Source organism: Passer domesticus, chromosome 6 (assembly GCF_036417665.1).
Source record: "Passer domesticus isolate bPasDom1 chromosome 6, bPasDom1.hap1, whole genome shotgun sequence".
Taxonomy (NCBI): domain Eukaryota; kingdom Metazoa; phylum Chordata; class Aves; order Passeriformes; family Passeridae; genus Passer; species Passer domesticus.
Genome location: NC_087479.1, coordinates 42,332,832 through 42,359,473, shown reverse-complemented (window position 1 = coordinate 42,359,473; position 26,642 = coordinate 42,332,832). Strand labels below are relative to the sequence as shown.

General features: G+C 34.9%; 1 long non-coding RNA gene across 1 annotated transcript in view; it reads right to left on the bottom strand.

Moving 5' to 3' along the window:
* Positions 1–26,642, bottom strand: part of LOC135303309 (uncharacterized) — a 64,471-nt gene that overhangs the window by 5,126 nt on the left and 32,703 nt on the right. Inside the window, exons 2-3 of the long non-coding RNA XR_010364767.1 lie at positions 24,377–24,660; positions 3,812–3,869 (exon numbers count right to left, since the gene is read on the bottom strand). This is a non-coding gene — a long non-coding RNA (uncharacterized LOC135303309). The remainder of the gene's footprint in view (positions 1–3,811; positions 3,870–24,376; positions 24,661–26,642) is intronic.

Here is a 26,642-nt window from a genome sequence, read left to right as displayed (position 1 = left end):
AGCTTTTGGCATTCTCATATGCTTTTTTTCTTTCTGCTAGTCATTCTACATTTAAGCATCTAAAATATATAGCTGAAATTTACATATGAAACGGTCTGAAGAAGGGAAAGAATTTTAATTTGGTTTTAGAGTAATGATAAACAAAATGTGCTTTTTTATTGACCATTTGATATTTTTCAGTCTGTGAATGTGTAACTAGATAATATTTTGAGTTAAAAATTAGGAAAGATGTGCTCTGTGTTTTCATTACTCCTCTATGGTGGTTAGTGGCTTTTTCAGTAAATATTCAAACCAGCTGAATCTACCCTGAATCATCTGGGGTAGAATCATCTGAAAATGTCTACCCAATAACATGCAGAAACGCTCTGATTTTTTTTTTAAGAAAAACCTTAATGGATGCCACAATTAAAATGAGATATCAGGAAATTTGCCAGTGGTAAGAATCCCTTATGTCAATGGTTTGGCTCAAAATGTAATAAAATTTCTTTTTTCAGTGGCAGCTGAGTATCAACTAAGCAGGCTCCAAAATGGAAATCTGTGGATGTATTTTGACCCATCCATCTTCCACTTTCAGGACTTCCACAGAGTATAAGTGACCTGAAGACAACATCTGATTTGGGGAAAAATGTATGCCAGGAGTGGGTAGTATTAACAATCAAAATCCAGACTATAGCTGTTTATATACTGTTGTCTTTGTACTTGTGCTTTGGAATACCTCCTTTCATTTTAGGGATTAAAAATACAGAGACTAATCTCTTTACCTCCTTACCAATTTGATCTAATAGTTGCAAGAGAATATTATACAAACAATTCCAATACTCCCAATACTACTGAGAGAAAAAAAAAAAATAAGTGCAATCTGTTTGATGTTTATAGTTATATACCCAGCAAGCCAGAAAAACCTGCTGGGAATTACAGGTGAATATCACTGGGACACTGAAGGAGATCCTCCCAGCTTTTTATGGAAACTGGCCTGTCTGGGAAGGACAGTGGATAAAGCTGAGGATTAGGATGCAAAACATAATTCTCACAAAATTGGCAGTCACGCTTCTGAAAGTGTCAGATTGAATTCCTCTTGTCACCCAAAAATCTGTTGGCAACTGACAACCAGAAGTGGATTCAGCCATCATGGTTTGCCACTTAACATTATTATCCAACTCTGGTAAGCCAGGATTTCATCATGAAGATAACACCTCTACTGAAAATTTCTCATCAGTCTCTTGCTTCTGTGGTATTTGCTTCCTTTCATTTTTTTCCTGTTTGTGTCAGGAGACTCAGCCATAAAACTTTAAGCAAGAATTTTTAACAAAAATCCTGGCAACCCAGAAACCTGTCAGGGGTACTTTATTTGATGCCATGGTCTCAAAAGTCTCTGGAGATGTATGTGCTGGGCATTACTGTGTTTGTAACAAACCCCTCTAAGGAGTTCACCAGTTCTATTACTTCATATCTTAATTCAGCTTTTCCCTCTTTACTCCTGAATATGTACAGATTTAGATGTCACAGTAGGCTGTCTAATAGATATTCCCTCGGGACTGACCTGCTGGGGAAATAGCTTAGGTTTTGTGAGTTAGGGTTTCATTTAACTTTCTGAAATTCACCATGGCTAATCATTATTGCCACTATTGCATCTATTACTGGTTTGCTAGAGGGATTTGCCTAAAGAAGTTTGTTTTATTGGTTTTGTTGGGGTTTTTTTTGTTTGTTTGTTTGTTTGATTGTTTTTGTTTTGATCTGGTTTTGGGTTTTTTTTAATGCCATTCCTCCTCTTCTCTTTCCTGAGAGGGAGAAATGAAGGAGAACGGTCTCTGCACTTTCTAAGATGCTGTTACTCCCACAATTCATCAGAAAGAAGCACAAGTGCTTTGCATTGATATAGTTTAGACTCCATGAAGGACCTCTATCTCCAGACCATATTCCATGCAAAACTGAATACATTCTGACTTTGTAGTGGGAAAACTAATCCCCTTGAGATGGAACAATAACCCTACCTTTTACAAAGAAGCAATTTGCTGCACTCTCAACTTGAAGGCTGAGGAGCTGGACTTTGGGATGCTCTGTGAAACAGGCTCAGTGGAACTTGTACAGTAGCTTCTGGCTGAACATTTTGGAAAAACAAACAAACTTACAGACTCCACAATACCACTTTTTTCAAGCCTTTCTAAGTTCTTAAAGTTTCTCTTGCTTTCTGAATGGGTTAGCTCACCACCATGAAGATGGCTTGTTCCATCTATTCTACAAAATAACACTTTTCCTGAGGAGTTGGCAATCTCCCGGCAAAAATCTCAAGCTGTGTGTTTCTTGGCACTGTGTGAAGATTGAAAGCATGTCTCTATGATTGGTCCTATCACAGTAAGACAGGAACTATTAAGTGTTAGAAGGAATGAAATGCATTTATCTGTCGTGCTTTTGACATCTTTCATAATTTGCCCTTCTTAGATAAGAAAATTCTGTATTTCATACCCAGAAAAAAACCCCAAACTCAAAACAACAAAAAACACAAACAAAAAAACCCAAGCAAACAGAACAAAATAAAAAAAGACAAAAAACCCCCATAACAAGCAAACAAATAAACAAACAAACCAAACAAACAAAAAAACAAACAAAAACAAATAAACAAAAAAAACCACCCACAAAAACCAAAAAGCCCTGGCAGAAAGAAGCAATTTTCACTCTTTAAAGCCTGCATTTGTTTTCTTTCACTTTAGAGCCAGACTACAACAATGTGGGGTCAATCAACTATAAAACTTCACTATTCTTAATGATAAATGATCACTTATCTTCCACATTCTAGAATCCACTCCTTGTCTCAGACACAGTCTAGTTTGCTCCTCTTTTTTTTTCCTTTTTTAAAAAAAAGCTGTATCATCCCTATAAATAGAGAGAAATTAATGAGGAGAAACTGGTAAGTTTCCCCAAAATGATTGAGTTTTACCTCTGTGTTTCATGATCCATTAACGCTCCTGCTTCCTAGACTGCTTGTAACACTTTACCCAGTGAAAACATCAGCTGACCAGAGAGTAGCTGTTGTAATTTTGCAAGAAAATAATATTTTTAAGATCAGAAATTATTTTAATATACAACCACTTTTTGATAATACATATTTCCTATTTGATTATCTGCCTCTGAAAGCTACTTTAAATCTTCATGCCTTCAGGCATGGACTTCTAGGAAGCATGGGATTCTACCATCTTTTGGGCCAGTAACATCTAGAGGGGTACCAGGGACTAGATGATTTTTAACAGCTGCTTGAGCATGAACTAGTTCAAAATAGAAGCCTTTTTACTTGGAGACAGACAAGGAACATACATTTTTCTGCATCTGAGTGTCTGACCAGGTGCTTTTTAAGTGCAGGAGCAGATGCTCCTGTTCCTCTAACTCAGAAAAACAGTCTCAGAGCTTCAAGAATTCCTTTCCCTCATGGAAATTCACTCAGCTTTCTAGGATCTCCTGATCTGGACTTTCAGAATTGTTACCTTATTTTGCTCTTTATTTTTCTAAATATCCTAAAGGTGTTCTGAAGGTTTGTGTACCCTGGGGGGTTTGTGTGGGTCACTATAATGCAGCAGAAGATTAGAAGTGATACCAGCTGAGATGGGGCTTATTTCTAATTAAAAAAAAAAAAACAAAAAAACAAAACAAAACAAAAAAAAAAATAAAAAACAAAAAAACAACCATGAATATAGCTACTTTCCCCTGTAACAATTTATCAGCTGTGTTTGTAAAATAGCTGTCTATTGGTATTAGAGATGACAGAGAGAAGAAATAGGAGAAACATCTAAATAACTATTCACACCATATGGATACATACCCAGTAACGAAAACTGATGGCAGTCTCAGTGCTCACACAGGTTTAAGTCCACACTCTCCTTACCGTGTAAGGAACAGAAAGAAAAAAATTAAAAATCAGTATGACTTCTCTGAAGTTAACTCAAATGTTTATGCTGAGTTTTACTCTATTCCCAGACTGGTAATTTCAATCACCATAGATGAGTCACTCATTTGAGAGGAGGGTTGCAATCAAGAGATGAAATGAACTGAAGAGCTAAAGGTAAATGTGTGCATTCAAACAACAGCTCTGCTGAATACAGTTGGATTGAGACATTTTGAAAAGAAATCAGGGTTAATGGACGACCTTGTAAAAGCACTGGAAATATGGGACCACATAATCTAGCAGTGGTTGTACAGCACCTAAATAGGTTATGCTCATCCAAGTAATATTTTTAGCTTGTTTTTCCTCTTATTCCAAATGTGCTTTTATGTATTTTTAGTCAAGCTTTCTGTCTCTTCATGCTGAAAAATTGCTGATGTTTTCACTCTGCAGAAATTGAGGACATTTCTGCTCTCTATGCCATATGAATCAGCAAATCTTCCTCTTAAGAGAAATTGAACACTTTCAGAACAAAGGAGGAATAAATAGTGATCTTTCGATTTTTTTTCTTATGCTTTTGACTTAGCAGAGGAGAGATTAGTCCAAAAATTTTATCTATAACTTCTTTCTAGAAATTTCCAAAATTTTCCTTCTAAAGCTTATTCTCCCTCAATTGTTTGTACTTTTGGATTTTTTCCTATTACTATTTTTGAGAAGATTATTTATATAGGAGATCAGTACAGAAAACTAAATCTCAGCTTTTGGAGGCAAAAAGCATGCATTTCAGATCCAAAGTTTTTCTGTTAGAAAAGATTAGGAGTTTATTTTGAGCATACTTTTTCACATGCTTTCAGCAGGATTTTATTCAGCTCACTTTTTCTTTACAATGCACACTTTGGTACTCTGCCTAGTTTGGTTTAGTGTGTCATACATATAAAAGTTTCTTTTCCTTTCTTGGTGTTGCTTATAACTATATAGAATGAAAACAATTAATATTTACCTATTTTTAGTACAATTTTTTGCTAGTTTTAGTTGCTTTGTCAAGACAATAACTACCAAAAATTGATTCTTTTTTTTTACATATATATGCCACTATTTCTTTGCCTGTCATTACATAAACCACACCAATGTATCATCTGCATGTGAACAAGGTACTAAGAACAGCAGAGAACAACCTCAACAACAAAACACCCCTATTTTTGGCTTGCCTTCCTCAATATTTGGGAAAATATCTTATAGGGTTTTTTTCTGGAGGGTGGATGATCAGTATTTTTTTTAAATTGTGCTTCGTTTCTGTGTTTTTAACTGGTCACTCAAAACATGAGTCAATAAAATGTCATTATTTCATTTGAAGGGAAGGAATCCTGAGATTTCAATAGTATTCAAACCAAATGAAATAAAAACTTGGAAAAGACTAAATCCTAAACCTGTAGAAAACTATCCTAAACCTGTAGAAACTTTTCAATTTAATGGAAAGTGGCACTTTAAAATTTCAGGGACTTACAGAAGGGAAGGTGGCAGCTGGGGACTGCACAAAGACTAAGAGTGTATGAGAGCATTATTTCATCCTGAAATTTACGAAACTTTAACCCAAATTCACATCTCCACTGTGAATTCCCTGTTCTTTTGACCCATCTTCTGCTTGCCCAAGCCAGAAGAAGTTAGGAAGTAGTAAATGTTTACATTTTCATTCACATATACTATCAATTGATGCTCAACCTCATAAAAAAATCTGCAGGAGTTTTTATTCCTTTGGTATTTGGTTATTCTTTTTTATTTTTAAAGATGGTATGGTGATATGCAGCTATTCTACGATGACCTCTGAGAGAAGGCCAGTAATTTTACCCTAGGTGAGAACATGTCTCAAGAACTGAGATTTCTGGGATTGATGGCCTAATTTAGGAAAGTCATACAGAAAAACCGGGAAGACTAGTCCTAAAAAATTATGCATATATGCTTCTGGGTACCACTTCTATTTTTTGTCTGCCTCTGCTTGCAATTCACAAGAAGAAATACTATACAGGCCCTATAGTTTCCACTGTTGCAAGGTCAAGCGCAGTATTTGCTGAATACCCCTAGCAGCTCCTAGAACTTCAGTGAAGCTGTCCTGGGGTGACATTTATATCATTGTAATGATTAGCAAAAGAGCCAGGGCTTGTGTTGTATCCAAACAGGCAAATGAAAACTAGATCCCACTTGGAAAGTGAGGTGCTAAATAGTCTGTGATCCTCCCTGTCGGTGGGTTGTGTTTCCTTCTATGCTCCTTGAGCACAAGCCAGCACACAGCACTAATGATGCCTGAAAGCAACTAAGATAACAGCCAGATAGGATCCTCACCCACAGCTCATCAGTCTCCTAATTCTTGTAATTTCTCCCTATTAGATTCTTCCTTCATCTATGCCATTTAAACCTGCAATTCAATTGACAGTGGAACCATTACGCTGCTGCTCTATGTGGCAGCTGAATGGAGAACAAGGCCTTTTGCAGCAACAAATTATAAAATGTGCCTCCAAGTCATTGACTAAAGTGTTGTCTCTTTTTTAGGTAACAATAATGACACTAGCTGTGGCTAAGGAAGTAAAAATGCAAAGAGGGTCTTATGCATATAAAATACTACAAGAAAGAATAGACATAAAAAGATGGTAGCAACAGGAAAGTGAATATTTGAAGTTGCTTTATGCTTCTTTGACATACCCCTTTTTCTCTTCCATCAAAACACCATGGGAGAGAAGGTATTGGAACTATATTTGCTGGAATTGAAGAAAAAGTGAATCTTTGAAAGAATTTCAGTAACAACTATAGAAACTGCATTTGAGAAATCACGAAATACATTCCAGACAAAGGGGAATGAGCAGTGAGGAGAGAGTGGGCTGAGGACAAGGAGCAGACAGCAGGCAGTATTCACAGGTGGTGAATTAATGTGCATGCAATGTACTCATAGAGTTACGAGGTTAGTATAACTAAAGTTTTCAAGAATTTGTGTTAGGCGCACATGAACTCAAGGTGTTCATACCATTAGTCTCACACAGAACTATTCACAGAATCACAGAATATCTTGAGTTGGAAGGGGTGCCCTAGAATCACCAAGGCCATATTCTGGCCCTGCACCAGATAACCCGAGAGTCAGCCCATGTACCTGAGATTATTGTCCCAACACTTCTTGATCTCTGGCAGCTTGGTGCTGTGATCACTTCCCTGGGGAGTCTGTTCCAGTCTGCAAAACTTTGTAGTTGTGAGTGCTTGGCATAATTTATTTTCTAAAGGAAAATTCTTGTAATATGTGTTTGTAATATAAAATACACAAGCAGTCTCTGATTCAGCTTAGTACTCAGCATTTAGTTTTACTAAATTTTTGTGTTGGATTGCTATCTTGTTTTTAGATTGTGCTATTTAACCTATTCTCTTCTCCTTTTCAGTTTAAGCATTTTAGAGATTTGTGCTCCCCCTCATCCCAATCTTTCTGCTGTAGAAAAAGTTTTCAGCTCCTCAGTTTGTTCTAATTTAACAGTCGTCTTTGAGAAGCAAAGAATAATTTCACAAATAAACCTCTTTCACTGGAAGCCATCCTGCACACAGCATTACCTTGCTTCTGCAAAGGGTCATACATGGTGTTCTATCACATGATTTTCACAGAATATGATGAGTTGGAAGAGACCCAAAAGGATCATCAAGTACAATTCCTGAGTGCACCATACAGGGACCAAACCCACAACCTTGCCATTATTAGCACCATTCTCAAATCAGCTGGGGTAATCTCAGTGGCATATTTTCTCTTTGACCTTTTACTACTATTTGTTAGAATTTGGTCTCTTTGTTTTTACCATTTGGTGGTTACATAGTCTGGTAGTCTTCTTTCAAAAGTCATGTCAAAAAAATACGCTAACTAGTAACAATCAGTTAATAGTAGTCAATAATTTTTTTTTCATATGTGTGTGCCAATTATCCAATAAATGGCTTTTTTTTTTTTCTTTGGGACTATTAGAATGTGGTTATCCTGGGTTTAGACTTTTGTGTTTAGATTTATATCTTCTCTAAAGATATAAATCTATATCTTTATATCTATATAAAACATATAAATGCACAAAATTGAATTATGATTGATTGTCTACCATTGCTATAGCTAGTTTTCCACAGTTCATATTTCTGAGACATGTTCTGTGACTTAATTTTTTAATAATGCTGTTTCTGTCTGGTGTCTTCATTTTGTTTCACTAGGTACTCAAGTTATTTTAAAACTTACAGGTCCTTAGGCTTAAATTCTTCATTATTATCTTTTTCTCAAAGAGAATACATTATCTGATACGTCAACTTTAGCTGATGTCCTCTACTTTCTAAAACAATAACAAAATTTTAAAATGTTATTTTACTTAAACACAGAATTTGGATAATATAATAAAAAATATTTGCCAAATACCAGTTCAGTTCTCTTTGTATATGTTCTATTTCTATTTTCTCCTCATTATTTTAACTCAGGTATTTATAATACTGGCTCATGCCTCATGTCCTTCTCATATGTCCTGTTTAGTGAGGTCTGATTCCACCCACAAACTGCCCCTTGAATAATTTCTAGTACTTGCACATTCCTGAAAATAATTATTCTTGCTCTCTCACATACAATTCTGTTGTATTTTTCCTTTCCTTTATATGTTGTAAAATGTTTTTCCTTCTAAGAAGCACATCATCTTTGTACAATGGCAGAACATTATTGGCTTAATGAAGAGACAAAAATCCTGTTTCAACATCTTCCATTGCTCCCCACACTTCTAGCAAGTTCAACCTGTATATCTGAATACTCTTTTTCTTCCTGTGTTGAATTTCATAGGATCCTTTCACCCCATCTTGATATTTACAGTGTAAGTCCATCTCTACAGAACAGTTGTCTAGTCTCTCACTGGAGTCAATGCCAACCTAATGCGCAGTGTAATCTAAAAAACAATTTGCCCAGTCATCAGGAAGGCATCAAAACTTGATGTGATTAACCTCCCTTCAGGCTATATGACTGTTCTATTTTTCTCATCTTTTGTAACTTTTCAAAATTGACAAGGGAATGTCTTCATAAACAGGAACAATTATTAATTTGTGAAGTGAGTACCCTGTAATATTGTTCAATTCTCAATCCAAAATGTTCCATCAGCTTGAAAAATGTAATTGTCATTTTAATTTCAAGACAGTAAATTCCATAAACCCTTATGGTGGTTGCAGACTTTCAGACATAATTTAGATTTAAATTATGAATCCTCCAGATTAATGGCTTCAAAAATATGAAAAAATATTTCTACAAGCCTTCTTCCTCGCTATTACCTATATGAAGCTGATATATGAAAAAGGAAAATATTTCTGCCAGTGCAGTGTTTTCCACTGTATAATTTTGATAACTGGCTGGTTCTTTCTGCTAGGCTATTAAAAATACTAGTTTTCATCACATAAATATTAAAAAAGCAGAATGACATAGCACTTTTTTTTTGGACGGTCACTTAATTTCATTAAGTTCTGAAAGTACTTTCATGAAGTATTATTCTGTTCATATCTTTGCTCTTTTTTAGCAATTTAAACCTTATTAGATATCAATACACTTAATTCAGGAAGCTTTCTTTGTGTCTAACTTGAAATTATCATGCTTTTAGGCATTTTTCCTATATATAAGCCTGTAGCTTTGGCTTCTTAATGAAACTGTTTTCCATATAGACAAAATGACATCATGTAGAATGTGCATGAGTGCCCAAATCAACAGGTAGAACTGGACTTTTCAGGACCTGCCAATGAAAACAGAAAATAAAGAGACAGCTTACTGTCAGGTTGTATTGTAAGTTATGTACTAATATCTTTTCAGATCCAGACTGAAACTGTCTCAAGAGTCTTATTGACTGGAATCCATTCCTACAGCCAAAGTTTGCTGCCACAGCTGTGACAGCTTATTGCTAAAGCTGTAGATATATATTTTCTTCCCTACCAGATTCCTGCTTGCAGCACAGGCAAAAGCCAGATTCATAAGATTGATATTGTTCTCTCCTCAAAAACAGGTAAGTGACAAGCTAGTTCAATTTTTTACTTCTTTGGAGATTTATGTAAAAGTAACATAAACAGAGTATTTTAAAAGTTTGAGAATATCCCAGGAAAACTAAGGGGGAGCACAGCTAGTAATTCAGGCTATCTTTAGTTGGGTTTAAATATATATATATATCTGTTGGAACTGCACAGATATGGAATACAGAAGGTCTTTCTATAATTCTTTCTCTTTTTAAACTTTCAATGTTTAAAAGACTGCAACCATTAAAGACTGCAATTTCTCTGCTTCCTTGCAAACAGAACTTGGGGGCAAGGTTTCCATTTCATCTGTAGACCATAAAATCTCCCAACCATTTCTTGCTTTCCTAGTATAAAACTACTTTCAGCATAAAAGTGGAGTTATTTTAACTTTAAACTATGACTTTAAAAAAGTAATAAAATCAAATCATACTTTCTAGCAAACTGCTGTAAGAATTCCTTGGAAACTGCAGAGGAAGAAAAGCCAGAAACTGTTTTGATTTTAAGAGGTTTATTTTTAATCAAGCATTTTGCTGTTCATCACTGGTCTGAAATTCTCCTGAATCTAGAGCACTGTAAATATAGAAGATTGAACACTGGAGAGTCTTTAAATGCTCATAAACACAGTAGTTGCAATGCTTTATAAGAAAACTCCACTCTTAAAAGTATAGATCTCCTTTCTATATACCAATAACCAGATGCTGGTATATCGCTTCTGCAACAATAATAACTTTGCATGGTAGTGAACTATTTGCATGTTCAGCAAATGAAAAATAAATAAATAAATAAATAAATAGACTTTGGCTGATCATTGTTTTCACCTTTCAATTCCTATGCAGCAGATTTTTGACTGCTGCATTACAGGTGCCAGTTTTGCAAACTTAAAAAATGGCAGGGGTGTAAATTCATTATGAAATGGAATGTAATCAGAAGGTAGGAAGTCAAAACTGTTTCTAATGTTTTACAGATATAACAGGCACATGTTAGCCCTGCCAGAATTCTGATGTTGCTAGGACAGCCCAGAGAAGCCCACACATCCCATGCATAGATGTACAGAATATTCTGAGTTGGAAGGGACCCAAGAGGATCATTGTGTCCAACTCTTAGGTAAATGGCCTGCATGGGGATCTAAGCCTTAACACTGATGTCATTAGCACCATGACCAAGTGTACTAATTGCAAGGTAGAGCTAGGCCTTTGCAAAATCTAAAATTGAAGAATCATATCTTAAGTACTGCTTGAAACTTTTACAATAACTTAAAAAGTAAATTAGCCAGAATTTTAAAAAGAATTGCATTCTGATCAGATTTCATAAATTAAATTACACTAGGTCAACCCTTAGAAAGAATAGAGATGTGCTTGAGGAAAAAAACACCTGAAAAAAATTCGGTTCTCAGCATGACACAGATTTTTTTTTTCTTTGTCCTTAGGCAAGAAATAAAGAATTTTGAAAGGTAAAGGTAGATCCTGGTAGCTTTTTGAGAACTTCTCACTCCCTCCCACATTACTCTCCAGTTTCTCTGAAGTGGAGCACAGAAAGCTATGTTAGGCATGTACTTCTCCCTGCATTATGCAAGACCTCTCAAAACAAAATCAAAAGGCAATTGGATACTGAAAAGAGATACATTTAGAACTAGCTGAGGGAAAACTGAGCAATGGCTACTTTGGAAAAAAAACCCATCTGACATTCCTCCCCAGACAATTGCCTTCTAAAGCTAAAATCTTTCAAAGATATATGAAAATTATTCTTGATATTTTAAGCATACAGCATAGGCTGAGAGAAGAAGAGAGAGAAGAAAATCGAGTCCTGATTTCTAGTCCTCATTCCTAGACTTGATTGTGTATTTCACATCCATGTAAAATTTTTCATGGAACACTTTGCTGAATAGTTATTAAGAGCAAAATCTTCCCCATTTCTAGATAAATTTGTCAGCCACAGGAGTACAAAAACTTTATTTTGTGTGTTGTTTGCCCACCACTTTATCAAGGGAGGAGACATTTACCTGCTTTTAATAACAGCCTGCCATTGCTGAGCAGGGCTTGATTGAATGTTCCTTTGGTTTGATTAACACAACACAGAGTCTAGAGTCCACTTCCACAAAGGAAGAATAGCAGCAAATTAATACTGACTCATTTAAGAAAGATCAGTGGGATTAAGAGAACTGTCTACAAAGCAAGTCCTATTAATATGCCTCCTGTCATATTTGAATATAATATTAAGAAATCAAACAAACAAAAAATCCAACACAGAGAGTTGGATTAAGATATCAGACTACTAAACTGGATAGGAGACTACTTACTGCAAGAGTATATTTCCTTTAGTTTCTCATTGTAATTTGGTCCCACTCAGGGTTATCAGCTGAATGAAGTTGAACACTGATGTAGCCAAAAAAGAATTATTTAACGTCTATGCATTTAATTGCTGAGAAAAATCAACTAAAAGCTGAAGATAATTTCTAAATGGGAAAGGAATAAGAAATGCCAGTGCTAAGCATATTGTCTTCATGACAGCATCTAATTGCTGACCCTATAATCCTATTGTGCCAAATGACAGCGGATCTTACTGATGAACTTCCTGATTCTGGAGAGCAAAAATTAAATTAAAATCTTGGATCAGACTGCACTCAGATCAGTGTGCTTGATGATCTTGATGGGCTTCATCCTGGAAGATACTAAGTGCTGCTATGGAGCATGAATTTTGTGCATCTTCCAGCGGAGAGCTGAGCATCTTTCCATAGCCCCCCAGCACCCCACTGAATGAAGCTTCCTATCCAGGTCTTAGAAAATAGCTTTGGGAATAATTATTGTGTATTGTCTCCTTCCTCAGTATTTAGCATTGATGTCATCTGTCTATAAACAGATCAGATCAATTTCAAACCAAGACTTTCACAAAAAACAAGCTCTAAGTGATTTCTTTTGACTGCTGCCTGAATTTTTTCATTTATGTGAGACCTGTGTGTCATGCCAATGCACGTAGAGGTTAAATCAGCCTTTGTCCACCTGCTCATATCTCCTGCTTCTCAAATGGTGCAATAGCACTTAACTGTGTTAATATATATGAATTTGTTTAAAACACAAAGATAATACCTACAGCACCAGTAAGTCAAATCATTAATGTTAAATGTACCTGAACTGTAATTTTGTCAATTAAAATTAGGGACTCCAACCTTCTTAGCCTAAAAATCATTAAAGGCATTAATTGGTGTGAGACAATGTCACCTATAGTTTAGAACAGCAAGAAGAAAACAGAAAAGTGAATGCTGCTGTTGGGATTGCCTGCTATTGTTTACTGCAGAAAGTGTTCCTGTGAATAGTCAGAAAAAGAATGATATCTGTAAGTCACCTGACATTTTACTGATTATACATTAAGTATACATTCGATTATGCAAATTCTCTTTTCTCTTGGCATTTTTTTCAGGACAAAATTTGGTATCTAATGCAACACAGTTCAGCAATTTATTAATGCACTTCAATTCCCTTTTGCATTTCTTTCCTTGATCTCAAATAGGACACTGAATTGAAATTTTGCAAATATTTCAAAACATTTGATCAATTCACATCTTATCATTCTGTTTTTTAAAATTATTTTTATGCTTTTAAAATGCTTCATTTGGCTTCACTTTTTTTCAATTATTAATTATCATTCAAATGAAAATCTATTTGCAAGATATGTGGAACTCTTGTTGAAATATGCAAGCTTTGCCTGCTTCAGAACTCTGTCAGAATGTTTTCTAAATGGAAAATTTATCAAAACACATTCCTGGTTGTGATGAATATGCGTGTTCCATGAAAAAGGTGATCAAAATATTAAGCAGCTCCACTGTGAAGCTTTATTAATGTTTGATCAGCACTTTGAGAGCTTAGCTATAGAAGTGCAAATTGCTCTGAATATGATAACTACAATCTCATACCAAAACATGGTATGAGACAGAAGGAGACAGAAAAAGTTGAAAAAAAGCAGGAAAGTGACAGTAAAGATGAGGAACTTAGAATAACTTCAGGACTCTTGAAGAAGGTTTATCCACATGGTAGAATTTTGGCCTATCAGGCTCATCAGGAGAGAAAGAAAACATGGTCAGAATTACTATAAATATAAAAATTACATTTTAATTGTACTTCTACTAATAACTCTAGTGAACATCTGCAATGCAGTTTGAAAAAATCAACCAGGTATTATTAAATATATTGCTCCCAATATCAAATAAACAGATGTCTCAAAGAGCTGGTAATGGCAAATGTGGATTTCACATTTTTGAAATATTAGTTCTCACTTAACTAGAACATGTCTAGAAATTTCACACAGACCAGTCATTTCTTACTTCACAGAAATTTGTTGTGCTAGGTACTTGAGCTGTAAAAAGGTTTCCTCATATCACAGGCATCAAACTAAGGCAGTAGAGGCAGAAAGCAGGATACAAATACCATGAAAGAGCTCCCTCACATAATTGGGTCACAGAGATGTTGCACTTAAAAACGATAAAGTTTGGGCTGATACTGCTGCTTTGCAGGTGTGCAAACACCATCAGTGCAAAAAATCAAGCACGGGTCCCTTTTGTTCATGGATGTGAGCTGGTGATAAGAGCTACCACCATTTCTAGAGCAGCAGCCAAGCTCTCCAAGTACCAAAATCAATTGCTCTTTCATATTTGATAGCAGTGAGAAAAGGTTCAAGTTTTGGTCCTCGCTACAAGTATTTACCATCTCTCTGCCAACTTTAACCCACAGTAGAGGGGTTAAAGTTGCTTCACTGCTTTCAAACAACCCCAGCTCCTCTGAGGATTACAATGTGCAGACCCTAAACTGAGAGCAGGAAGTAATCTCAGCAATATCTGACATGCAGCTTTCTCAGGAACACAGTGCCATGTAGGAGACTATGAATACTGTAGCAGTAGTCATGCAAGCAGTGTTTTGCAGTATAGCACGTTACAGAATGCTGACTGGGTGTGTATGGATTGTCAGGGAGATACTTAGACTGATTTACATTTCTGCTTGTCCAAATATTTGTAAGCTTCGTAATGACCAGAGCAGTCTTTTTTTTATCTACTATCTGTGGTTTTATCCAGCACTTTTTTATACATACAGCAAACCTCTCTGAGCTCTGGTGTTCCATTGAATAACAACACATTTAAAGTTAAATTGGAAACTCATCTCCTGAAAATAAATAGATTAAAGAATTCCCAGTTCAGCTCATTTTTTCTTCATTTTCATGGTAAAAAAAAAAAACAAAACACAGCAGACAAAATGCTAGTGCATTTACTAGCTGACTTTCTAGTAAGAATGACACATTTTGTCCAGAAATGGCAAGTGCCCCAGTTTATACTGTAGCTGCCAACCCTCTTTAATATTCAGAGTCTAATGTCTGCACAGTTATCAAAGGCAGACACTTGTTTCTGCTCACTCAGGCGAAGAAATATTCCAACTAAAAGTACAGCCTCCTTCCCCTGAGTTTTTAAAAATTCTTCCAAATTAATACATGTTATTTAAGAAATAAATAAAGAAAAAAACCCTTAAAAGCTTTCCTCTCTTCTATCAGACAATGCTGGATTAACAGGCTGCTTTATCTTTTTGACATGACCGAAACCATATAAAGCCACCCTCTAACACTCATTTATTTTTTGTGAAAAATAAAAATCTCTTCCTGATCAAATACCTGACACATTGACTACTGAACGAAAAGTGAATATATATGGCCACAGGAATGAACAAAATTAATTCATTGTTATCCCCATTCACCAATAGGGTTAAATTTGCCTTATTTTGTTCAAATAATACAAAGGTCAAATTTGCAAAAAGGTAATTTCCTGACCAAAAGAAAAGTCTAAAAATCTGACGTCTACTGAACACCTTATGTGATTCCTTAACTTCAGTTTCTACAGTATAAGAGGCAATGATTGTTGCTGACCTCAGTGTTTCAGCACATATTTATCCAGAGAGCTATGCAGTAGCTCTCTTGACAAGGTCTCCACGCAATAGGAATTTCTCAGTTGTTTCCCACTGCCTTTAGTTTTATGCTAGCAATTGCACCATCAATTTTGATTGGACAGAAATAGGAATTTGAAAAATGCAGGTATACCAGCACAACCTCTGTGTATCTGTTTAAAAATGGGTAAAACTAGATTATTTAAAATCTGAATATAAAACATCACTTTTGTTTCAGAGACAACTGAGGTAAAATAATTCATTTTTGTTAATTCATGAGGTATTTGATAAGAAGAAATAACAAAAAAGTCTTTTGAGATTCCACAAAGACAGTCAATTAGATAGATGTTAAATTCTATCCTGAAAACATTCTAAAATGTTCAGCTCTGATGTTTTTACTGAATTGGAGTACAGTGCCTTACTGAATCAAACCTACCTGAGTTCTCTGGAACTCAAGGGGATTCAGGGCTCCAAGAACCCCTAAGGTCCAGTATCTTAATTAAAAATTATAGAGCATAAATAAAGTCCATTCATACTTGAAGATAATAAGAAAATTGTGATAGCCTTATGTGGTCTTGTACATTTTCTCTAAGCACTTCCATGATGTATTATGTTCCTTTCTAGAACTGGATACATCCATATGTTGTTTTTTCTGTTCTTTTAGTACCTGAAGTTTGAAGAAAAACTAAGGCTTAAGAATGATCAGCTTCCAATATCTACAGTTAATCCTTTTTTCCTCTACTCATATTATCTTGTGGGTTAATGGCTAGGATTGAACCAGGCCTTATGCATAGAAAAATGCAATTCCTTTTCAAGACATCTAGCCTCAATAAAAAGAGAATAATTGAAGATTTAGCTTATAAATATGGTGCTTGTAATCTCTCTCTTTGAGGAGAATTTTTTCCTTCATTTAAAAAATCCCAACAACCAAGTAGTCAAGAAGAGAGCCCCAAGGACTTTAAAATAGACTTCATACTTCAATTCAAGCTGGAAGTTCCCATATTTAAGAGAAACAGGTTTCTTGGGAAGTTTCTTCTAATTAAGAGATGAATTACTGAATCCTTTGGGTGTTTTTCAGAAGTATTCATGTAAAAAGTTGGTTTTTTTGCAAAACTGCAGAAAACTAGGGACTGATTGGACCTATTTCAACCAAAGCTGAAAATACCTGTGGCTGCCAGGAGGCATTTTCCCTGTCCTTTCATATTTGGAAATTACAAAATCAACGCCTTGTGGGGATGCATTTATGCTTAAAAAGCACACAATAACCATATTTCTCTCCCTTTTGTACTCAAACCACAGGAATACTCTCTGCCAGACAAATCCAATCCAAGCAGAGGAATGTAAAACCGAGCAGAGCTGCATGGTGCACCACACATCCATCACAAAAACCATCAGGCTTTCTTGTGCGGCACATGAGCTGCTTTACCAAGTGTTAATAACTGTGGTTTTTTACCTTTTAATTTGAAAGATTGCTTTTGCTTTCCAAAAATTGATCCTCTTCATGTTCCTTACATTCAGCAAGAAAAAATGGGTCCTGACACCAGCTACTTGCAAATAAGGTAAGAAGGTAAGGTAAGCAATGTAAACATTGAGCTAAGACATTTTCTTCAGGTTTGCACAGCTTTAAATAACGTAAGTCCTTTCAAGTTCTCCCATATCTACACAGATACTTTGCACAAATAAGTTTTCTGGTTGCAAACACTTGAAATGTTCTTGTTAAAAAATTGTGTGAATGAGAGTTTGTATAAGGAAACTTTGTATTAAACTATTCATAACTCAACTAAGGACTAGACCTTTTTAAATAAGACATTTTTAATGGATGTTTTGTATTTTGTTTTGATTAACATCATGGCTCTAGCTTTATATTATCTGGAAAAAATAACCTCTGAGCCTGAAACATATAACACAGAATCTTCCTCTTTTTCCATAACATCAAAACACCTCCATGACACTCATTTCACCTCCTCTCCTGCTAGTTTTTAAAATTAAAGAAAAAAACCAAATTATATATTATTATTGAAAAAAAGAGAAAAAAAAAGAGGAGTGGATTTATAGTTATCTCAGTGCATCAATAATGCATTAATTATTGAATTTAATTTCAATTAACTGTATAAGATACCTACAATGAACTGGTCACCTTTGAGAACAGAGGAAAGTAAATGCTAATACTGTATCTGAATTTAGGAAGTGTTCTTCTTTTCACCTCATGAATTTCTATTGTTCAGCAAAAATTGCTAAAGACTTCTCTTGCCTTTAAATTCATAAATATTTGGGGTTGGGCCTTATGGGACAATTTCAGAGTCTCATTCTACTATACGTTGATACCTGCTATCCTGAAGAATTCCTAAGCACCCAAGTTTAAATTTGCTCTCAAGTGAAATAAAGGCTGGCGTAAGGCAAAAAGCAGTAATTCCTTTATGTGGATTAAAGCACATTTTAGGAAAAAAACAAACCAAACCAAACAAACAAGAATACCACCACCACCCCTACCCAAAAAAAACAACAAACCAACCAACAAAGAAAAAAACCCAAAAAACCCAAACAAACAAACAAAAAAAAGCAAACAAACAAACTACAAAAAAAAAAAAAAAAGACAAAAAAAAAAAAACAAAAGCAAAACCAAAAAAACAACACCAAGGAGAAACTCATGATAACCAACCAAAGCAATAAAGTTTATCCATGTATAGGGCTAAATCTGTTACCTTTTGAAAAAAGACAAATAACTTTGGGGACAATTTGGACGCTTTCACCATCAAATTTCTTTCTCTAGTGACCTTTAAAACATAAGAAAAGTCCTCTATAATACTAAGTCTTTAAAAAGCTTCCTTTGCTTTCAGAACCTCATTTCACTACTGAGTTAAAAAGCAAAGAAAAATAAATACAACAGTCAAGGTAAAAAACTCCAAGATTGCTACTTCTGCTTCCAAAACATACCTAAATGGTCTTTTTCCTCTGCTTCTCAAACCCCTTTGACACAACGATTGTAAGCTTTTATTATTGTTTCCTCTGCTGTTTGTTTTTGAAATCCTTAACATCAAGAGATACATGATGTAGGAGTTGTGCTTTGTTCTTACAACACAATAAACAGCAACACAAGTGGCTCAACTCTATTTTTTTAAAGGATCTGGTTGGTAGCATTTAGAGTAGAACACAAAGTCTGAAGACTTTTTTTGCTTTATCTCAGGCTATTAATTCAACAAACCCATGGACTAAATAATTGGCATTAATTCCTGCATTTCCTTGATTTTTCTTGTGGTTGTTGCAGTCAAATGCCAATAAAGTCCAGATTTTAAGGTTTGAGTAAATAGCCTTATGTAAATTGACTGATTATTCCATCAGAAGAGTTCTGCTTTCTACAGCTGAAATTTTCAAATTTTTCCTAAGGGTGACAACTGAAGAACTTTATTACTTCTTTCTGACATCCTTGTTAGAGAAGAAAAATTTAAGACCTTAAGAATTCTTGTTATTTATTCTGAGAGTTTTGTTACTTTCTTCAGCCTCTGATCACAACAAACATCTCTTTGCCTTGGTACACTGCATTAGTCTTCACCCTTAAAACACTGAACTCTTTTTGTAAATTTATGATTGAGCTTTTGTCATTTCAGTGGTGGCTCAGCTATAATATTGAGCTGACTGGAATAAAAAGTTATAAAAATGATTTACTACAAAATACTTCTGTTGCAGGCAATGTCATCACTTTTCCTTTATTTTCACCTACATTTACTAGAATAATTCAAGCTTGCTTCAGTTTTAAGTCTTCTGAACTAGTGATAAAACAGTATATGAATCTGGAAATACTGACAGGATGAAGTGAAAAAGCTAACAGTGGCAAAGAAAACTTTTTTTTTCCCAATAAGGAAATAACAAATTAAAAAAAAATAGTAAGTAAAATGTTCTGCTTTCAAAAACAGAATCTGGTTTTAAGTAACACATTGTTGATATGACCCTAAAAAATAACCTATGCCAATCAGCAAAGCCAGATTATTTAGTAAAACTTCACAGATGTTCTCACTGCAGACAAAATCCTGCAGATATTTACAGTAGTTACAAAACATCTATACTTCCTGAATATTCTATCCCCTCTGTGAGGAGAAGGTATGAATAATAATGAGAAGGATGATTTTTCAGATAATTTGTCTTATACTTGTCCCCAATTTCTGTCTTATTATCTGCTACATTTAGGGATCAACTGAAGAAGAAATCATGAGCTGTTGAAGACAGCAATTCAAAAGACAGAAATAAGTTTTTGTTTAATACCCTGCCAATGCTGCCACTGTGAACATTCGCAATCAGGAATCATCAGTGCCAGAGTCTGCAGTGGATTCAGTCCAGGGCTCCAGATCCAAAATCAGACTGTCATTGACTCTTTGTTAATATATAAATCATTTACTGAAGCATAGCCAGTCAAAACAGAATACCATTTGTGTGCACGTGAAGGCCTGGCTGTTCCTGCCAAGAGTGACTCATGTTTAAGGGACACAAAGAAGATGAAGGCTCAAAATGCATATTTAAGGTCTGATTTTTTGTTGCTTGGAGTTTGTATCCGCATTTTTACCTGTGTAAAATACTGCTTGGTTGTTCTGAAAGTGAAACACTCACATTAAGGTAGAAGTAGTACAAACTGTTAAGGAATCAAGTTCACAGATTATACCCTGCATGTAAAAAAACCACCAAAAACAACACCTTAATAAAATTATTAGCATATGTGGAAGAGACAAAAAGTGAATGATTTTCATTATATTTTCTGTATATTATTGCAGAAAAAATAGATTTTATAAATTGACTCATATACTCATTGTTTTTCCTAGATGCTGTACTAACAGAGATAGAAGACAGCAGGACAGAACTGCATTATGTGATCATCACTTAACACTGGCAAATGCAACATTTAGCAGTTTATTACATATAGTACTGCAATAGGCAAAAATACCTCTCAGGATCAGAGATGTTTTTGATACAGCAGGTGTACATCCATAACAAAGACACGGCCTCTCTCTGTCTGAAGGTTTATTGGCACTTTAGATGTAGATAGTTACAATCTTCATGTGTGTCTGTAAAGCATTAATATGGCTGCAGCTCCGAGAATATTCTGGGTGCTGAAGATGATTGTGAAGTTCCTATGAATACTCCAATAGCATTAAAAATCACAAGGTAAAAGTGCACACTTTTCAACTATGAACCTGTATTAAAAAAAAAAAAAAAAAAAAAAAAAAAAAAGAGCATTTCTGGTGCTCTGGCAGCAAAGGGGTGGTTGTGCTCCACCGCAGCCTCAGTGGCATTTCATTAAAGCAGAGCAGCACAGATGACAGACCAGAGATGCAGCAGAGAGCAGTCAATAAAACCACCATTGTATTTCAAGTTGCCATCAGGATGATTCTGTCTGTAAAGGCCCTCAGGATGATTCTGTCTGGACTATCCTTTAGGTTAAGCCAGAGGAAATCTACTTTGGAGTTGTAAAGAGCGAAATCAAATACAACACCTCACATGCCTCCCTACATTAAGTGACATTAAGTCTTCCCCACCCCATCAGGTAACAATACTGTGTCTGTACAGGAAATGTGAAATATGAATGGGACCTGCTGGTCTTGTCAACAACTATATAGATTCATGCTGGTGTTGATTCTTAGTCTGTTCTTACTTCCAAGAACTAAAGAAACAGAGAAATTAGGTGCCTGCAATATTTACAGTATACAGGTTTGGTTTATCTTGAATCAAACCCTCTTTAAAATCAAAATTGGGAAATATTCCACAAATATTATTCTCCTTTTTGGTAAGAACAATTCATAAGATCAATATTCTTTATCCACCTAAACTTGAGCAAATATTTTATCATGCTTCCATAAGGTTGATTATATGAACATGGAGATACACACTGACAGACTGGAATCTAAAAAAATTAATACAGAATTAGTCAAAACTGGGAGTACTTTACTTCAGTTTCGGCAGTGAAAGGAGGATAACCAGTGTAAATCAGTAGAAACCAGCAAGAAACAGTAAAAAAATTGAATGAAAATGTCTTTGAAATTTTGTAATGTCAAATCAAACGGTAAAAACTATATAATTAATAATCTTAATTTTAAGAATAAAAAGATTAACAAACACAAAAGAGAAGATGATCATTTACAAAGATGCCCAAGAAAGGCAGGCAACTGCTAATTAACTCCAGATTCAGTTCTGGTTCTCTGCTCTGTCATTAGAATTAAGACTCCCTTACTTTGATGCAGAGAGGGAATGACCTAATGAAAAGCAAGATATGGTTTACTTTAAGATTTGTTGTAAAGAAACACCTCTTGAAACCATATCATGATTTTTCTGACAAGTATGCTCAAATATCCAAACAGAATTCAATTTAATTTTATATTACTGTTTATATCAAGTCAAATAATCATTTTAATAAAAATACTTTAATTAGTTTGTAACTTAAATTAATATGAAATTAATGTAAGTTAAAAATTAAATGTTTTCATTTTTTATAATTTATCCATATCTAATTACATACAAACAATATATATATTTGTAGTATTTCTATGATTTTAATGTAGAAAGTAATGCAAGATGAACTCTGTCTGAACTGAGTACTCTGAAAAACTGAGAAAACCTGTATTGGATTGTAAAACATTGGATCATAACACTGCACAGAACTTCCAAAGAATTACAGAATTGTGGAGTGGTTTGAGTTGGAAGGGACTTGAAAGGTCATTCAGTTCCAACTCTCTTGCCATGGGCAGGGACATCTTTCACTAGACCAGGTTGCTCAGAGCTCCGTCCAATCTGGCCCTGAACACTTCCAGGGATTTACATATTATATTAAGGAGTTCTTTATGCAAATAACTCACATTATCCAACCTTCATCAAAATTTAATCTCTGAATAAAATTAAATGTTCCTGAAAAAATGCTTTTTCTTTTTTGCTTTATTCCCTAAAAAGAAGTCCATCATTCAATTCATGCATTTGACACTGAGGACTGGTTTACTTTTTTTAGCATTACTATCTTAAACATTAATTTAATAAGAAAGAAATTGCCATATCCAGTTTTTAAGAAAGTAGCCTTCTATTAATATATTTTATGCTCAAGCATATCATCAAGTGTAATTCATGTGCAGCCAGGTTGGCTTAGTCATATTATAGGGTTTAGTTATACATATAAAGATATATTAAAAGATATTTTTAGGACATCTTGAAATAACTTTTAGACAGATGAAAAGTGTTAGAGAATGTTAGCTAAGGAGCCATGAGAGTCAAGTCATAATTGTATGTACTGTGCTTTGTTCTGTTGTATTAGGTGTGAACTGGACATTTAGGTGGGTGAAAACATTCCTTTTCCTTCCTCTTTACAGTACAAAGGGTGTCATAGCTAAAGTCAGAAATATAATTAACAGATTCATATAATGATTTACTGTTGATTTTCAAACGTTTGACATCTTTTTAATGCAGTTTCAATTCCGACTACTACATAAACAGACAATGGGTGTTATTTCTTTTTCATAACTGGTAACAAGCTGCTATTGAAAACATTTTGCTATTTCCATTACTTGAGGGAGGAGTGCTTGCAGACAAAATACATTTCCTTTTAAAATAAGAAACAATTTTAAAAACAAAAAACAACCCAAAACCACACAGCTTTTTCCCCAAACAAACCATTAATGGTTTTCTTCACTAAAGGATATATTTATGTTATATTGGAAATTTACAGAATTCTTGGATTACCAACTAGTACCAAGATGCTAGAAAAATGAAAAGCAAGAGTTCTAAATGGATAATGTCTGATGAAATTGGAATATTTTTGTTGCTTTGTATTGGCCATCGCATAATCTATATTTCTAAATGGTTTCAATTTTAATAACTAATATTTTTGAAGAATCCTATTCCTGCAGTCTACACCAGAATATTTTTAAGCTAATTGCATTTTCAGTCTTTAGGCAAATAACAATTTATAAAATTTCTGTAATCTCTTCCCAGTTCTTTGATTAATTGTGGCTCTGCAGGATAGTGTCAGTGGCAAGATCTGACTGCAGTACTCTCAGATATCATAAGAACAACTTTAAAGTTTGTTTCTTTCCCCAAATTCCTCACCTAGGCAATAAGAAACTCTCAGTTTTTTCCAGCTTCACCACAAGTTCCAAGGCTGCACTCTGAAATCTCACTGACAGCTGAGAACAGATCAGCACTGCAATATAGCCAAGTCCCCAGCAAAAACTGCTCACCATCAATAAAGACCTTCAGGTGCTTCTGGTAAGCCACTGAGGTCATATCAGAATGAACTGATTTACATCATTGTTTCTAAAGTACTCCCTGGTTTATTCATGGGTTTTTTTCCCTGATTAAAAACATTGTTATCTCCACTTTGAAAGAATTGACAGATATTTTGGTTTTTTAATGAATATCATTATAAATTTTCACAGTTTTGTTCCTTTATATATATATCTTGAAATATAAAATTCTACATTTGAGTACAATATCTTTAATAACTGAGTGCAGATTTAACTCTTTCAAAGCTCTGAGACTGACTTTGTTTTAGTACTGTGTTTCTTTAAGTTTAACTTGAAAATAAAGCAAAACTTACCGCTCACAGAGTAATGCTATATTCTTGGCAGTTATGCTATTGCTCTGCAAAGATGTACTCAGTGGATTCAGTCTTCAATTTATTCACACAGTAAATGAATTAAATGAGTAATGTATCTTATATAAATGGGAGCTTATCAGCCTGTTTGGGCTAGAGAGAGGGTAGCTGGTGTTCAATCATGACCTATGATGAATGCAATTTGACACACATGGGATAGTCCTCTTCTTGTCCTTTCCACTCTGCCTCCTGGTCTGTTTCCTTTTCTTTGTAAATCAATTCTTTTCCTGCGGGAAGAAAACCAAAGAATAAAAAGGGCCTTAACAGACCATGCAGCAGTCATTTCTAGAAAAAAAAGCAGTGAGCCTAAATTTAGTCTGTTTTGCAGTTCAGAGCTTCTATCTAGCATTTATTAGCATACCATAAGATCAAGAATTCTGTTTTCCTCCTTGTTTTGCTTGAACCTTGACCTTATTCTCTGCATTGAACAGTAACAGAATTGCATAAACATCTATGACCCTTTGGTCCAATTCCGTCCAATTAAATTTACATAGTGCTAAAACATTCTTGTTCAGATTTCAGCTATCTAAATTTAATAACATACTTTACCATCTTTTATGATATAAACATATGTGTATTGCCTGCATGTTGGCATGTTGGTAATACTAACATAGCAAATTCCACAATTATGTGATGCACCAACTTTTTCACATCTATAGCCTTTTGTGCCTATTCCATATGAATTTCAATATGTCTGCCACTTTTTAAAAGCATTTTAAAAACCCTTATCTCTGTTTCCATGGATTAGGTTCCAAATGACCATAGTTCCTCACATATATTAAATATGCGAGTGATACTGGTAATGTATTTATTTATTTATACATTTATATATATGTGTATATATATATATATATACACATTGTTACATACTGTCTAAAGCATGAAAATTCAGTAGATTATGACTCATCAAGAATTAAAGCAGAAGATCTATTGCAGAGGAAAACAAAAGCTCTGTCTTTCTCAAGGACAGAAAGAACAGGTACATAGTTTGTAAGTCAGTGAAGTATGCAGAACACTTTGTGATTCAAAGCCTTATAAAGAGCCTTTAGATTATGGAAGATCATTATTATTGTACATGTTCACCTATGAGAAGAGCCAGAAGGAGAATCTGGGGAACTATAGGTCTGTCAGTCTGACTTTGGTGCTGAGAAAGGTCATGAAGCAGATCATCCTGAGTGCCATCATGTGGCATGTGCAGGACAGCCAGGAGATCTGGCCCAGCCAGCACAGGAAAGACAGGTCCTGCTTGACCAACATGGTCTTCTTCTAGGACAAGATGATCTGCCTAGATGAGGGAAAGGCTATGGATGAGGGAAAGGCTGTGGATGTTTCGGAGGTTGTAGAGAGTGAGTCTCTATTCCCAAGCAGCAAGTGATAATACAAAAGGAAACAGCCTCAAGCTGAGCCAGGGAAAGTTTAGATTGCATATTAGGAAAAAAATTACTCCCCAAAAGGATTGTTAAGCACTGGAACAGGTTTCTGAGGGAAGTGGTTGAGTTGCCATTCCTGGGGGCAATGTAGACATGGTGCTTAAGAACATGGTTTATACTTGTTGGACTTGATAGTAGTATGTTTACATTGGACTTGATGACCTTAAGGTTGTTCTAAGCCTAGATGATTCCATGGTTTGCTCCTTTGTTCAGGGAATACATGCTGTGACTGTGCAGGTCTTCAAGACCCAGAAACTGCTGTTGTATTCACAGAGAGAGAAGGACCATGAAAAACTCATGGTGTTTATTATAACTTTCACTAGGTTTTTGGACTGTAACAGTGAAATATTGTAACAATGAAAGCCACAGCAAATGACAATGTTGGGTTTCCAACCCACTTGCACAACCTTAGAAAAACACAACCCCTTCACAAAATTATTATTTAAATTCATAGGTCATGCACTATCCATGTTTTAGTCCAATAGTAATTAATAATGGAAGTATATGCCATTTAAATGTGTTCATATGAGTATTTATGTAATGTTTATGTTTCTCTTAATTTTTTCAGAAGCAACATTTGGCAGATTGGAGTTTATTCTGAATTAATGCAAAGTACATAATTTCCTATCACTCAATTCACTTTAGGCACTTAATAGCAACATTCAACCATAGAAGAAAATAGTTCTGTTCCATATTCCAAGAGAACTCAGGGGCAAGGGGGGAGCGGGGTGGGAAACAAGTTGGGGAATGTAAACTTCTATGTAAATTTTAATTCTTTC